Genomic DNA, 11,708 nt, shown 5'->3' with positions numbered 1-11,708 from the left:
TTAGGAAGTGCAAGTGATTTCTTTCACCTCATTCACTGAAAAGTATTTCATTAATCAAAGGGACAAAATTGTATAATGGCAGAAAATCTGTCTACAAAACATCTCAAAATGTAAAGACTCTAAAAACAACAATTTTCCTTTGTTTTGTAAATTCCTCAAATAAAGTATAAACTGTGTTTTAATATTTAAGGGTAAATGTCATTTTCTTGCTCTGTTCTGGCTCAGTAGTTTGGTGTGGTGGGTCTACAAACCGGTTGAGAAACTGCCAAAATATTTTTCATCGCTGCTTTCCTTTCTAACTTTGCTGTATCTTCTAATGACTCTCGTTCTTGCTTTTTCTTGTTGTCACACCTGTAGAGATCATTACTGAATTGATGGATGAACAGATCCTCCATGATTACAACACACATTCTCTTGAGAGTGAAGCATATAATTTCCTCACCTTTCCATACCTTCTATCAAAAAAGCACTGCTCTGAGATCAGATAGTCAGCAAGACAGCAAGTCAGGTGTGTACTGTGTTGAGGACACACAAATTCTTCTACTCTAGTCTTGGCAACACATTTCTTTAAGGACGTCACCTTGTGTCCAGTAGAATTGTCATGCTGGAATGGGTTTGTCCGAGGCCTGTTAGGTCCAGCAAGAGTAAATTGAACAGATTCAGGTTAGAAGCAGTGAAAAAGTTAATCAGTAAGTGAAACATTTAAAAGAACAGAAATTAACCGTATGTTCAGTATATCATTCAAATTATGATGTTTCCTGTTCACATTTAATCAGTAAATCTTTTAATGGAAAGCACGGAGACGTCCATAGTGAAGACAGTGTTGGACTTTGGCAGTGTTGGACTTTAGCTAAAGACAAAAGTCACCAAAATTCCTCCCTAATAAAAACGAGAACAATGGTCATTTCTCAGGTATGAGTCACTCCCTTTCCCTGCATATACAGTATATAGCGCAGTGGTCAAGAAGATCTTTCAAGTACACAGCAGCACCATTAAGAAGAGAACAGGTACAAACATCATGGCAGGTAAGATACCAACCTTGGATCCATTTTCTTTTTCTCCTGCTTCATGTCATTTTGGATTGAAGTTGCTGTTTGTTGTTGTTTTTTAGGTTGGTTACATTTTAAGCCTCTTAAAAACAATTTTTTAATACTTTGTTTTTCAGACACTAGTGACCCCTATACAGTACATCGATGTTGAAAACGGAGATTCAGATCAAACACTGTGTAGACACAGTGCTGGGTTGCCTGGAGAGAGATGATCTGTCGCTCTTAGAAAGTGAAGGAAGCCAATAGTTTTAAACCTGAGCACCTTTATTATATTTCTCACAAAAAAGCACACATCAGTATCCACTCTGAATAATGGAATTTAGATCAAACTAAACATATTGATGTCCAATCAGAATCTACACTCTCCAGACTTCTATTAATTAATGAGTTTTACAATTTTTAGGATAATAAAGATTTGATTATTTACAAATGTATGATTGTTATTAGTAATGATGATGTTATGGCACTTAATTAAGGAAACAAGACGGATTAAGACTGAGGGTCAAAGCACTAAGGCTTGAGATGATCACTTTTAATGAAGGCTTTTAAAAAGGAAAAAGGGCTTTGTGTCATTTGTATATTTTTCTGTGTTATATCCATGTTAAAAATTGTTTTTTAAAAATGAATACACATTAAATCAGAGCAGAATTTTAGTACAGTTTTATGCATCACTTCATGCATTTATTATGTAATACTCTTCCACTTTGTGCAAATTATAACCATCTGTAATTTTTGCCAAAGAAACACTAATGATTATTTTTGTGCATTTATTATTACTTTATAGATCCATCATTTGTTCATGAGTAATTCATAATAAATGAGGAAAATATTTTCATTTTTATTTAGTCTCATCCTGAATACATTCACCCCTTTTAAATGTTTGGAATATTCCACATATCACATGTTCCACAGGAAGTGACATCGTCTTAAATGACTGAATGCTATGAGAAGACAAAGGCAAGTTTGCTAATTCTTTTTTTTTCTGTATCTTTAGTTATATTTTGATCCCTAATGATAATAAACTGTTCACATTTCATCATTCTTACCTAAATTAGAGATTAATTTATTAATTCCAACTAAATATAGTTGATGTGAATCTGTGAAATGTTCTGTATGTCCACATGGCATTAGCATGGACGTTAGCTAGCCCTTTTTTGTGTGTTTGCTTATTATATACTTAAAAACTCAACCCTGTAAATGTTGACCCTGATTTTCATTAAGAGTAAAAGTGTTAAGTGACAGTAACAGTGTTAATATTGTATGGTTTGTATAATATAATGGATATGTATGAATTAAAATTTACTCATAAACATAGCTGAAAATACTTATCTGAAGTCCTAAAAACAGAAGTGTTCCAGAATAAATATTAGTGTAATAATGTATAGATTTAAGGAAACTAATCCAACATTAAGTGCTGCAGAGTAACAGAGATGTTATAGCTACTATATACACTATACTATACTAAAATAGCTATTTCTCATAACATGTAAAATAGCAGAAATCTTTACAGAACCTGAATTATGGATCAAGGTGTATGAGTGCATGTTTTTAGATTGATTTAAGTTTAAAAATGATGGATTGTGCTTTAAGTTCTTTGAGAAAATCTTCTGAGATTTTTTTTTTTTTTTTTAAAGATTATTCAAAAGGTCTGGAAATGTTAAATTGCATGTTTTTTCCCAAGTTGTCTAGACTTGTGTGTATTTACAGTCATACAACACCAGAGGTCGCTCTATGAACTTCACTAATCTCCCAACTCTGAGTTTCTGCAGTAGCCATTTTGAGAGAGAAATGCACAGAAAATGAAGGCTGTACTTTAGTTGTGTGCTCCAGAAGAAGCTGTTCACTGACACCGTGGAGGTCAGGGGGTGGGAAAAAATAAGACAAATTTATTCAATTCAATTCAATATATTTTAACAATTTGACATTGTCTCAAAGCAGCTTTACAGAAGTATGGAAACAAAAAACAAAAGAAATAAATATATAATAATAATAATAATAAGAAGAAGAAGAAAATAAGGATAAAATAAATAAATTAATATGTACAATTAAAGTTTAAAATTAATTAAAAAAAATTTACTTTAAACTTTTTACTTTAAACTTTGGGGAGAGGGAAGTCTGGGCGTCCTTGCTTAGACTGCTGCCCCCGCGACCCGGCCCTGGATAAGCGGTAGAAAATGGATGGATGGATGGATACTTTAAACTTAAGATACTACATATCTATCCCTATCCCTAATGAGCACGCTGAAGGCAACGGTGGCAAGTAAAAACTCCCTGAGATGATATGAGGAAGAAACCTTGAGAGGAACCAGGCTCAGAAGGGAACCTCATCCTCATTTGGGTGACACTCTACAGTAAATAGTGTAAATGTAAATAATGTCCTTTCTACAACAGTTTATAATAGTGCAATTGAGAGCTCCTGAGACACTAATGGATCAGCACAGACCTGATTGCTGATAAAGACCAGACCATACAGCTGACTGACAGAACATTGGTTCAAAAGAAGGCATGACAGTCTCCGGGCGGCTTCATCCATAACAATCCCATGAGACACTGACTGACCATGCAAATCAATCCCTGGCAAGGTGACCACCAGGTGACGAGACTCCAGCCTCCATAAAAAGAGACGATCAGACTAGGAATTCTGAACACTGGGAGCTCCGGAGTGGCATATAGAGCTCGACAGAGAGAAAGAAAAATTGTTAGGTATGACAATGTAAATTATGTGCATAGTGCAGACAGCAAGACTAGCTATGACAGCATATCTAAAAGGCTAGAGCCAGAAGGCGTGTCAGACATGAGGGCTTCCTAGGATGTAAAGTGTCGCTCCACTCCACAGTCTGCAAACCTGAGCGACTTGTGAGGGTGGTAAGTCGACAGCATCCAGAGATCCCAGTTCACCAAACACTCTATGCCCATGAACCCTCCAGATCTACTCCTTTACCTATGAAAAGCTATTCATAAAAAGCTAGACTAAACGTGTTTTTAGCCTGGACTTAGACTGTGTCTGAGTACTGGACACTAATTGGAAGTCTGTTCCATAACTGTGGGGCACTGTGAGAAAAAGCTCTGTCCCCTGCTGTAGCCTTTTGTATTTGAGGTACTACCAAATAGCCTGCACCTTTTGATCGAAGTAGGCATGTCGGATTTTAAAAAAACCAAAAGATCTCTCAGGTACTGTGGCGCGAGACCATTAAGTGCTTTATAGGTCAGTAATAGTATTTTATAATCAATGTGAAACTTGACTGGGAGCCAATGCAATGAGGATGATAGGAGTGATATGGTCATGTCTTCTGGTTCTAGTTAGGACTCTAGCTGCTGTGTTAAGGACTAACTGGAGCTTGTTTATGCTCCTACTGGAACATCCAGACAGTAAAGCATTACAATAATCCAACCTAGAGGTAAAAAATGCACAAACTAGTGTTTCTGCATCATGTTATGGCATCATATTTCTTATCTTAGCAATATTTCTGAGATGAAAGAAGGCTACCCTTTTGGTATTATTTTTGTGAGCTTCAAATGAGAGACCGGTATCAATAATCACACCAAGGTCTTTTACTGCTGCACATGATGTAATAGAATGACCATCCAGAGTTACTCTGTAATCAGAAAGCTTACGTCTGGCTGCCTGTGAACCTAGTAAAAGCACTTCTGTCTTGTCAGAGTTAAGCAGGAGAAAGTTAGTAAGCATCCACTGTCTAATGTCCTTCACACAATCTTCAATCTTAAGCTGGTAACTCACATCTGACTTAGCTGAAACATGTAGCTGCGTGTCATCAGCATAACAGTGAAAGCCAATAACACATTTATGAATAATTGCACCAAGGGGTAGCATATATAGGGAGAAAAGCAATGGACCTAAAACAGAGCCTTGTGGAACACCGAACATTACCTTAGTTAGTTTAGAGTGGTCATTATTAAGATCTACGAACTGATATCGATCTGTCAGATAAGACCCTATCCAGGAGAGGGCTTTCCCTTTAACACCAACAACATGTTCTAGCCTATCAAGTAGAATAGCATGGTCAATGGTATCAAAAGCTGCACTAAGATCAAGTAATACTAGCAAAGAAACACAACCCTGATCAGAGGCCAGTAACAGGGCATTTACAACTTTAACCAGCACTTTCTGTGCTATGATGAGGCTTAAATCCTGACTGATACATTTCATGATTATTATTCATATGTAGGTCTGAGCATAACTGCTGAGCTACAACCTTTTCTAGGATGTTGGAGATAAAGGGGAGGTTTGATATTGGCCTATAGTTGGACAGCTGGGTTGGGTCATGGTCAGGTCTTTTAATCAAAGGTTTGATAACTGCTAGCTTAAAAGATTTTGGCACATAGCCAGTGTTAAGGGAAGAATTTATCTTTAGAATGGGTTGTATAGCAACTAATAGTATCTGTATTTAAAGAAACATGTGGGTAAAGGATCCAATATGCAGGTTGATAATTTTGAAGAAGAAATCAGTGAAAATAAGTCAGTCTATTGAAGGGGATTAAAATGGTCTAAATACTGATCAAAAACAGAAATAATATTTATGGCATTATCTATCAATTTGTTTGGTATAAGGGTCTGAATTTTATGCTTGATGTTATCAATTTTTCCATTGAAATAATTCATGAAGTCATTACTGCTACAAATAAATGGTGTGCGCTTTTCGACAGTAACAAATTAGACACCGTGATCAAATTTAAAAATATGAATTAAGCTCTAAAAGCTGTAAAAATTCTTTATATGTTACGTTATTCTCGGTTACTTGGCAGTGAAGCTAGTTAGCACACTATATATTCATTTAGCTTAATATAAAGTGACATCTACAAAGTTTCTGTACACAGAACGCATCGTCCACATAGACGGCTAAAGTAAGCTGTTGTGTTTTAAATCCTTCTTTACTCACTCTGTAGGGCTGAATTCAGAGTTTCCTGAAATTCCCAAAGTTGCTTTAGTATACCAGGAAATATGTTTAGTATCTGAATTCAGATATATTATCAATTTTCTGGGCTCTCGTTTCAGCCTTTAAATCACTTGTGTGTAGTTCACACCTCCAAGGTTGCTAGATTTCTCAAAAGGGTCACTGTCATTGCTTTTAAACATGATTTAAACTAGAAAAGAATAAATAAAAATCAAGGATAGTAAATGCATTCTGAAGAAGGAATGTTCAGGAATTGTTTTTCTTTCCTGTTTAAAAGCAGTAAGAAAATAAAAAATAGACTTTTCTCTTAATACCACAGGCGTGTTTACACCATTGTTGTTGCTGGGTTTGATTCTGCTGTATTCCTTTACTTTAGTACTTTAGCTGGATTACTTTCAGAATGAATTACTGGGTCTCTAAAGCATCACATATGATGATGTCATTAAAATTTTTATTTATTTATTTTTAAATATTAATGGTTTTGATCATTCATTGTAAGCCTCATAGCAAGTTTCACTAGCAGTTTCTATAAGCAGGTAATCTAATAGTTGCAGTAGCTGCAATTTTCTCTGTGTACATAACAACCTGATACCTGTAAAAAAAAAAATCTATATAATAAAATAAAATTCTAGGTTTTTATTACAGTTAACTAAAATACCATATTTTAATCCGCATACAATAGTGAGTAGAGATAAAAACATGTGACAAACAGTCCAACAGGTTGCAGAGCCTCCAGATCTCCCTCCCCACTTCATGTTCTTACATGTTCATGTTTTTCTGAATTCAAGTCATTCATGAAATTCAAGGTAAGAGGTTTTGTAAAGAAGCCAATTAGGTGACTGTAGACACACCCTAACACACACACATCTACAAACAGCTGTAGATATGTAGAAGACTTGTAAAAAAAAAAAAAAAAAAAGATTTTAAATAGTACTTTGTTACTATGCTAATATCAAAAACAGGGTTTTAGACTTTATTCATGTTCACACATTTCTACAAGAAGGTCTGTAGAAGTTGTGCATGTTTGTGTAGCGCATTGTTTAATCTGGGAGGAAAATGAATAATCTTTTTTTTCTTTGTATTCCATGTGCAAAAAGCTGGAAAAGCTGAAACCTCAAGAGTGAGAGGGATTTCCTCAAGAGTTTTCTTAGAGATGGTAAGTTTCTGTGACGACCTCACTGAAGTCTTCATTTTTGACAATCTGTGGTACTGAATAAAAATATTAGTTTCCTGATCTGAGTTTCTGCTTTAAGCAATAAATGAATAAATGTATACAGAAAAAGCATATATTATAAGATTTATTTCTTATAAGTTTTTGTATTTGTATTTCTAAGCTTATAGGTATAATGCTATAAAGGTCAAGTGTCTGTAGCATACACCATTAAGAGGCAATATAATATTTACAAGAGTCTCCAGCCTATGTAACAGAAAGCTAAGTGCACCAAAAATCACAGCACAGCTTAATAAACTAAATCTGTGCCAGTGTCAACAGTCCAGAGGAGACTTCAGGAAGCTGGATCGATGGGGCATGTGGCTGCTATGAAACTGCTGCTGAGATTAAACAAGGTCAAAAGGATTCTTTGGGAAAAGGAATCCAAACATTGGATTGTTGCTGACCGTAGAAATGTCTTGTGGTCTGATGAATCAAAGTTTGTGCGTCTCATAACTGGTGAGAAGGTGATACCAGACTGTGTAGCACCAACTGTCAAGCATGGAGGCAGACGTGTTATAGTGTGGGGTGTTTTGTGGGCTCTAGAGTCGGTGACCTATACAGGGTGACCAAATACTCAATAAAGAGGGTTACCGCAGTATTCTCCAGAGACATGACATACCATCTGGACTGAGACAAAGTGGACAGTCCATACTACAACAGGACAATGATCCCAAACACACATCTAATCTTTGCCAGAGCTATTTGAAGAAAAAAGAACTAGAAGGAAAGCTGAAAATAATGATTTTATAAATTTATAATTTTTTAAATCTTAATTTTGATCATTTGATCATTGTGAGGCTCATAGCAAGTTTCTCTAGCAGTTTCTATAAGCAGGTAATCTAATAGTTGCAGTAGCTGCTCTTTTCCCTGTGTACATCACAACCTGGTACCTGTAAAAAAAAAAAAAACGTACATAATAAAAGAAAATTCTAGGTTTTTACTTCAGTTAACTAAAACTAATACAATATGTTAATCAGAATACAATAGTGTGTAGAGATAAAACCTTGTGACAAACAGTCCAACAGGCTGGAAGTGAAGTTCTTCTCCCTCCCCACTTCATGTTCTTACATGTTCAGGATTTGATGAATTCACCAGTAATTCAAGGTAAGTTAGGTTTCATAAGAAGCCAATTCTGTGACTGTAGACACACCCTAACACACGCACATGGACAAACAGCTTTAGATATGTAGAAGGCTTTCTTCTTATTTGTTTTTCCTCTGTACTTGTTCTTGTTCTTGAGAAGATCAGACCCAGCACACACCTACCTTAAAGCACTGTTTGATTGAACCCACCATATGTCGGGGTACAAGGAAGACATGGATCAAGGCTCTTCTCTGCATCACGTCTTCAAGCGAAGAATAAAAATTCTGTACACAAAGCAAAAAAAAAATAAAATATTACTTTCTTACTATACAAACATCAACAACAGGGTTTTAGACTTTATTCATGTTCACACACTTCTACAAGAAGGTCTATGGAAGTTGTGAGGATGTGGTAGCTTAGCGGTTAAGACGTTGGACTTCTGAGCGGAAGGTCATGAGTTTGAATTCCAGCTCCACCAAGCTGCCACTGCTGGGCCCCTGAGCAAGGCCCTTAACAGTCAATTGCTCAGTTCTATAAATTGAAATAAATTGTGAGTCACTTTGGATAAGGGTTTCTGCTAAATGCCGTAAATGTTGTGCATGTTTGTGTAGCTCCTTGTTTAATCCGGGAGGAAAATGAGTAATCTTTTTTTTTTTTCCTTTGTATTCCATGTGCAGCTCCAAATCGACAAAATCCTGGGAAGAAGTTAAAAGAAGAAAACATTGATTTTAACTTAACTTCCTGGAGGAAAAGCTGAAAGACCTCAAGAGTGAGAGGGATTTCCTCAAGAGTCTTCTTAAAGATGGTAAGTTTCTGTGACATCCTCATTGAAGTCTTCATTTTTGACAATCTGTGGTACTGTATAAAAATATTAGTTTCCTGATATGAGTTTCTGCCTTAAGCATATATATATTTATGTGTGTGTGTGTGTGTATGTGTGTGTGTCATTGCACATGGGTACAAGGCAACAAAGTGTCATGTGTATCCAGTGTTGTATAAAGTACTAGAAAGCAATACTTGAGTAAAAGTACAAGTATCGTACTAGAAAAAGACTTTGGTAGAAGTGAAAGTTACCTTTTAGAATATTACTCAAGTAAAAGTCTTAAAGTATCTGATATAAACTGTACTTAAGTATCAAAAGTAATTTTCTGATATTTAATGTACTTAAGTAATTAAGTAAAAAGTAAAATTTCAGTGATTTTTGGTAGGCATAAGAGGCACTTCATCCGGTTGGAAGATTCTTTTATTCCAATGTACAGAAACATTTCTTGCAAATACGGTAACGGGTGTATAATGTTATCTTCTTCACCACTGTCGTCGGGGTGGTAGTAAAAGTATAAAAGTAGTAAAAGTAGACATTTTATCTAGGAAATGTAGTGGAGTAAAAGTGAAAGTTGACATAAATTTAAATAGCGAAGTAAAGTACAGATACGTGAAATTTCTACTTAAATACAGTAACGAAGTATTTGTACTCCGTTACATTACAACACTGTGTGTATCTAACAACAAGTTTGTATCTCTCTCTCTCTCTCTCTCTCTCTCTCTCTCTCTATATATATATATATATATATATATATATATATATATATATATATATATATGCATATACACGTGTGTGTGTGTGTGTGTGTGTGTGTATTTGAAAGCTGTTCCTTGGACCACAGGCACCTAAACCTGATGGTAAACAGTGTTTATGAGTTGGATGACAGGTGGTGATGCTGTAAGCTTTTTTTTGCAGTAAGTGGGGTCCCAGTAATGAGTTGGCCGGTCAGTCTCTGTAGTGCTTTCCATTCCATTATGGAGTTATTCCTGTACCAGAGCTTTTGATTCAAGCCTGTTATCTAAGCACTCACTCACATTTTCCCCCATTTTCTGTGTCTATGGATTCAAATCTTATTAATCCATATCTCTAGTTTCAACTAGATATCCTGTGAATATTTATAGAAAACCTTCAGTGAGACATTTATATGCCTACTTCATTTTGTTTAAACAAATGTTTTGCAAAGGTATAAAAATACAGATACATTTAGTTCACTTACTACTTGTTTATTTGAAAGTTTGTTATCTGGTTGAGAGATATAGAGATATAGATTGTGTAAGACTTTCAAAACACAGGAAATGTGGGCGAGTGCTTAGATATCAGGCTTGAATAACTCCTGCAGGTTGTTCATATTCTGTGGGCAGGTGAGAGCAGGATTAATAACAGTTTCCTTTGTCAGTGAGACCAGATTTTACTGTAGGCAATGAGAGGAATTCATCACTAAGACGGTTTAATGTTTGCAATTAATTGTTTTTCCAGTGTATTCAGTCACATTTAATAGAATAAAAAAACCTTGCAGGTGAAGCAACACCAACTTCTTGTTAAAGTCTTGATAAAGATATTAATCAGAACCAGGTACAGGTATTCACATGAAGTTACATCTCTAGTTTCATCGAAATCATATTTATAAAAGTCAACAATTTGCAAGACTCAAGTATAAAATAAGTTCTAAAGATCAAGATTATAGTTACAGCAGTTAATATTTATCTTTAATTAAATAAACTTTATATTTACTTGTATGAAATCCAATCAAATCCAACCACGTTGCCTCAGAGATTTAAATGAATTTGTTCAGATCTCTTTAGTGTCTCAAGGTGTAGTTTTAATGTCTGCACCTAAAAAGGTTCACCAAAGAAAAAACAAACAGTGAATGTTTCATAGTTAAGTTAACTAACGCACCTTTGTGTGACAGAAGGGTAACATGATTTCTCAGGTGGAGTTTTCTAAGGAAATTGACTGGTAAAGCATCTCGTCACTATTGATGTGCAGAGATTTTTCGTATCAGTGTAGGACATGTTATTGAGCATCACGTGCAGGCTGACTTTAGGTTGTAGGTAGTAGCATCTGGACCCATCTGTCCTGCTCCTTAGTGAAGTCGTGGAGGTGTAGTTGCTGTTCTATGTGCAGGTCAAACAGAGCAGGAAGGTTTCTATAGCTGTGTCTCGTACCTCCTCCCGGGTTTCTGCACCACTGGTTGAAATTCTGGTTCAATTCAGTAGATCAGTCTTCTTTCAGCCTGCTGTTATTGATATCAGTGATCAAATTACTTCACACTTCTCACATATTCGAATGTAGTTTGGTCTACAATATTTTTTCATTGGATTTCTTCTTTCAGTTCTCTATTTACTTTCAGTTCTCTCTCTATCAGTATCATTTCCTCTTTGTCCCTTACTTGGAAAGCTCTTTTCTTCTGCACTCAGCTCGCCGATTACACAGGTTTTGTTGTTTTGGAAAACAATAATTGATTTATCATGTAGATGAATAAATATCTACATACCGATAAAGGACACACAATGTTTTTTTAGCACATTCTAAAGCATACATCTGTTTCTGGTCTCCACTTATTGACTGTAAGAATGTCCCAGAGTTTTACATGTTAAGATGACCTGGACGTAGACATGCTGTATCAA

General features: G+C 35.6%; 1 protein-coding gene and 1 long non-coding RNA gene across 3 annotated transcripts in view; one reads left to right on the top strand and one right to left on the bottom strand.

Annotated features, from left to right (window-relative positions):
- LOC132840376 (protein rapunzel-like) overlaps positions 1-11,708 on the top strand; it is a 31,921-nt gene that overhangs the window by 9,669 nt on the left and 10,544 nt on the right. The window contains exons 1-2 of one of the 2 annotated variants that reach the window (XM_060861961.1): positions 7,071-7,118; positions 8,936-9,063. The exons of the other annotated variant lie outside the window; for it this stretch is intronic. The gene's annotated coding sequence lies outside the window, so the exon portion shown is untranslated. Of the gene's footprint in view, positions 1-7,070; positions 7,119-8,935; positions 9,064-11,708 lie in introns of those variants that run through there. 2 annotated transcript variants of the gene reach the window in all.
- LOC132840379 (uncharacterized) lies at positions 7,902-11,317 on the bottom strand. Its single transcript, XR_009647807.1, has 4 exons — positions 10,978-11,317; positions 8,441-8,542; positions 8,179-8,326; positions 7,902-8,065 (listed from the first exon to the last, which is right to left on the bottom strand). It is a non-coding gene; the product is annotated as an uncharacterized LOC132840379 (long non-coding RNA).

The sequence above is a fragment of the Tachysurus vachellii genome, chromosome 25 (genome assembly GCF_030014155.1).
Source record: "Tachysurus vachellii isolate PV-2020 chromosome 25, HZAU_Pvac_v1, whole genome shotgun sequence".
NCBI classification, from domain to species: domain Eukaryota; kingdom Metazoa; phylum Chordata; class Actinopteri; order Siluriformes; family Bagridae; genus Tachysurus; species Tachysurus vachellii.
The sequence above is the reverse complement of the archived record's forward strand: the minus strand, read 5'-3'. Positions and strand labels throughout refer to the sequence as shown.